Genomic DNA, 5,000 nt, shown 5'->3' with positions numbered 1-5,000 from the left:
GGACAGCATCGCCGGAGCATCGCCGGAGCATCGCCGGAGTACCGCCGGAGAACCTGACCGGCGGCATTGGGGTTCCGGCGATTGGGAGGGGGGCCGGGGGGGTGTGCGCACATGATGTGCGATGGGTGCTGGTACTTGGCCTTGTGTTGGCCCCCTATCCCTCATCAAACCTCTGAGAATTCACACCCCCTTAAAGAGCATTTGAGATTTTACAGGTTTGCTACCAGTAGCCGTTAAAGTGTCTGAAATGGGGACACTTTTTTCAAACGGTCACAAAATCTTCTCTACTTCGAGTTTTTAGCTGAATTTTTTTGTGCATGCCAACAAAAATAGAAGGATCATGCCTACAAAATTTGGGGCCAAAAATCCTTATAAAAAAATTTTAAAAATTCCCGAACCGCAAAAAGTTTCGAAAATCGTGAAAAATAGAAAACGAGTCATCTTCCAACGAAACTTCACGTGAAGGCTTAGGGGACCATTGTATGAATTTACAAGCCATAAAAATGGCATTGGCACGGCAGAAATTTGAAGATGTGCCTAAACCCACCAGGGCCCAGCGTGTGCCGATGGTGCTCGAGGCAACCGCCCGCACCAAGGCCCAGCGTGTGCCGATGGTGGTCGAGGCAACCGCCCGCACCAGGGCCGATAGTGTGCCGATGGTGCTCGAGGCAACCTGTCGCACCAGGGCCCAGCGTGTGCCGATGGTGATCGAGGTAACCTGCCGCACCAGGGCCCAGCGTGTGCCGATGGTGGTCGAGGCAAGTTCCCGCACCAGCGCCCAGCGTGTGCCGATGGTGCTCGAGGCAACCGACCGCACCAGGGCCCAGCGTGTGCCGATGGTGCTCGAGGCAACCTGCCGCACCAGGGCCCAGCGTCTGCCGATGGTGCTCGAGGCAACCTGCCGCACCAGGGCCCAGCGTCTGCCGATGGTGCTCGAGGCAAGCGCCCGCACCAGGGCCCAGCGTGTGCCGATGGTGGTCGAGGCAAGCGCCCGCACCAGGGCCCAGCGTGTGCCGATGGTGCTCGAGGCAACCTGCCGCACCAGGGCCCAGCGTGTGCCGATGGTGCTCGAGGCAACCGACCGCACCAGGGCCGAGCGTGTGCCGATGGTGGTCGAGGCAAGCGCCCGCACCAGGGCCCAGCGTGTGCCGATGGTGGTCGAGGCAACCTGCCGCACCAGGGCCCAGCGTGTGCCGATGGTGCTCGAGGCAACCGACCGCACCAGGGCCGAGCGTGTGCCGATGGTGCTCGAGGCAAGCGCCCGCACCAGGGCCCAGCGTGTGCCGATGGTGCTCGAGGCAACCTGCCGCACCAGGGCCCAGCGTGTGCCGATGGTGCTCGAGGCAACCTGCCGCACCAGGGCCCAGCGTGTGCCGATGGTGGTCGAGGCAAGCGCCCGCACCAGGGCCCAGCGTGTGCCGATGGTGGTCGAGGCAAGCGCCCGCACCAGGGCCCAGCGTGTGCCGATGGTGGTCGAGCCAGGAGCCCGCACCAAGGGCCGGCTTGTGTCGATGGTGTTCGGGGCAACCGCCCGTACCAGGGCCCAGCGTGTGCCGATGGTGCTGGGGGCAAGCGCCCGCCCCAGGGCCCAGCGTGTGCCGATGGTTATCGGGGCAACCGGCCGCACCAGGGCCCAGGGTCTCCCGATGGTGCTCGAGGCAACCGCCCGCACCAAGGCTCAGCATGTGCCGATTGTGATCGAGGCAACAACCCACACCAGGGCCCAGCTTGTGCCGATGGCGGTCGAGGCAAGTGCCCGTACCGAAGGGCAGCCTATGCCGATGATGGTCGATGCATGTGCCATCACCATGCGTCATCATGTGCCATTGATGGTCGAGGCCTTGGCCGAAGTTCGATTTTGAGCCACGGTGCCCATGCTTGGCTCCAGCATGTGCTGGTGCCGCATTTTTTTCACTCGGGACAGCATCGCCGGAGCATCGCCGGAGCATCGCCGGAGTACCGCCGGAGAACCTGACCGGCGGCATTGGGGTTCCGGCGATTGGGAGGGGGGCCGGGGGGGTGTGCGCACATGATGTGCGATGGGTGCTGGTACTTGGCCTTGTGTTGGCCCCCTATCCCTCATCAAACCTCTGAGAATTCACACCCCCTTAAAGAGCATTTGAGATTTTACAGGTTTGCTACCAGTAGCCGTTAAAGTGTCTGAAATGGGGACACTTTTTTCAAACGGTCACAAAATCTTCTCTACTTCGAGTTTTTAGCTGAATTTTTTTGTGCATGCCAACAAAAATAGAAGGATCATGCCTACAAAATTTGGGGCCAAAAATCCTTATAAAAAAATTTTAAAAATTCCCGAACCGCAAAAAGTTTCGAAAATCGTGAAAAATAGAAAACGAGTCATCTTCCAACGAAACTTCACGTGAAGGCTTAGGGGACCATTGTATGAATTTACAAGCCATAAAAATGGCATTGGCACGGCAGAAATTTGAAGATGTGCCTAAACCCACCAGGGCCCAGCGTGTGCCGATGGTGCTCGAGGCAACCGCCCGCACCAGGGCCCAGCGTGTGCCGATGGTGGTCGAGGCAACCGCCCGCACCAGGGCCGATAGTGTGCCGATGGTGCTCGAGGCAACCTGTCGCACCAGGGCCCAGCGTGTGCCGATGGTGATCGAGGTAACCTGCCGCACCAGGGCCCAGCGTGTGCCGATGGTGGTCGAGGCAAGTTCCCGCACCAGCGCCCAGCGTGTGCCGATGGTGCTCGAGGCAACCGACCGCACCAGGGCCCAGCGTGTGCCGATGGTGCTCGAGGCAACCTGCCGCACCAGGGCCCAGCGTCTGCCGATGGTGCTCGAGGCAACCTGCCGCACCAGGGCCCAGCGTCTGCCGATGGTGCTCGAGGCAAGCGCCCGCACCAGGGCCCAGCGTGTGCCGATGGTGGTCGAGGCAAGCGCCCGCACCAGGGCCCAGCGTGTGCCGATGGTGCTCGAGGCAACCTGCCGCACCAGGGCCCAGCGTGTGCCGATGGTGCTCGAGGCAACCGACCGCACCAGGGCCGAGCGTGTGCCGATGGTGGTCGAGGCAAGCGCCCGCACCAGGGCCCAGCGTGTGCCGATGGTGGTCGAGGCAACCTGCCGCACCAGGGCCCAGCGTGTGCCGATGGTGCTCGAGGCAACCGACCGCACCAGGGCCGAGCGTGTGCCGATGGTGCTCGAGGCAAGCGCCCGCACCAGGGCCCAGCGTGTGCCGATGGTGCTCGAGGCAACCTGCCGCACCAGGGCCCAGCGTGTGCCGATGGTGCTCGAGGCAACCTGCCGCACCAGGGCCCAGCGTGTGCCGATGGTGGTCGAGGCAAGCGCCCGCACCAGGGCCCAGCGTGTGCCGATGGTGGTCGAGGCAAGCGCCCGCACCAGGGCCCAGCGTGTGCCGATGGTGGTCGAGGCAACCGCCCGCACCAGGGCCCAGCGTGTGCCGATGGTGGTCGAGGCAACCTGCCGCACCAGGGCGGAGCGTGTGCCGATGGTGGTCGAGGCAAGCGCCCGCACCAGGGCCCAGCGTGTGCCGATGGTGGTCGAGGCAACCTGCCGCACCAGGGCGGAGCGTGTGCCGATGGTGGTCGAGGCTGCCGATGGTGGTCGAGGCAACGTGCCGCACCAGGGCCCAGCGTGTGCCGATGGTGCTCGAGGCAACCGACCGCACCAGGGCCGAGCGTGTGCCGATGGTGCTCGAGGCAAGCTGCCGCACCAGGGCCCAGCGTGTGCCGATGGTGGTCGAGGCAACCGCCCGCACCAGGGCCCAGCGTGTGCCGATGGTGATCGAGGCAACCGACCGCACCAGGGCCCAGCGTGTGCCGATGGTGCTCGAGGCAACCTGCCGCACCAGGGCCCAGCGTGTGCCGATGGTCGTCGAGGGAACCTGCCGCACCAGGGCCCAGCGTGTGCCGATGGTGGTCGAGGCAAGCGCCCGCACCAGGGCCCAGCGTGTGCCGATGGTGCTCGAGGCAACCGACCGCACCAGGGCCCAGCGTGTGCCGATGGTGCTCGAGGCAACCTGCCGCACCAGGGCCCAGCGTGTGCCGATGGTGGTCGAGGCAAGCGCCCGCACCAGGGCCCAGCGTGTGCCGATGGTGGTCGAGGCAAGCGCCCGCACCAGGGCCCAGCGTGTGCCGATGGTGCACCAGGGCCCAGCGTGTGCCGATGGTGCTCGAGGCAACCGACCGCACCAGGGCCCAGCGTGTGCCGATGGTGGTCGAGGCAAGCGGCCGCACCAGGGCCCAGCGTGTGCCGATGGTGGTCGAGGCAAGCGCCCGCACCAGGGCCCAGCGTGTGCCGATGGTGGTCGAGGCAAGCGCCCGCACCAGGGCCCAACGTGTGCCGATGGTGCTGGGGGCAACCGCCCGCACCAGGGCCCAGCGTGTGCCGATGGTGATCGAGGCAACCGCCCGCCCCAGGGCCCAGCGTGTGCCGATGGTGGTCGAGGCAAGCGCCCGCACCAGTGCCCAGCGTGTGCCGATGGTGGTCGAGGCAAGCGCCCGAACCAGGGCCCAGCTTTTGCCGATGGTGATCGAGGCAACCGGCCGCTCCAGGGCCCAGCGTGTGCCGATGGTTATCGGGGCAACCGGCCGCACCAGGGCCCAGGGTCTGCCGATGGTGCTCGAGGCAACCGCCCGCACCAAGGCTCAGCATGTGCCGCTGGTGATCGAGGCAACAACCCACACCAGGGCCCAGCTTGTGCCGATGGCGGTCGAGGCAAGTGCCCGTACCGAAGGGCAGCCTATGCCGATGATGGTCGATGCATGTGCCATCACCATGCGTCATCATGTGCCATTGATGGTCGAGGCCTTGGCCGAAGTTCGATTTTGAGCCACGGTGCCCATGCTTGGCTCCAGCATGTGCTGGTGCCGCATTTTTTTCACTCGGGACAGCATCGCCGGAGCATCGCCGGAGCATCGCCGGAGTACCGCCGGAGAACCTGACCGGCGGCATTGGGGTTCCGGCGATTGGGAGGGGGGCCGGGGGGGTGTGCGCACATGACGTGCGATGGGT

The sequence above is a fragment of the Durio zibethinus genome, unplaced genomic scaffold (genome assembly GCF_047325235.1).
Source record: "Durio zibethinus cultivar Kanyao isolate XHJ-2024 unplaced genomic scaffold, ASM4732523v1 HiC_scaffold_75, whole genome shotgun sequence".
NCBI lineage: Eukaryota > Viridiplantae > Streptophyta > Magnoliopsida > Malvales > Malvaceae > Durio > Durio zibethinus.
This window is presented reverse-complemented; position numbering follows the sequence as displayed.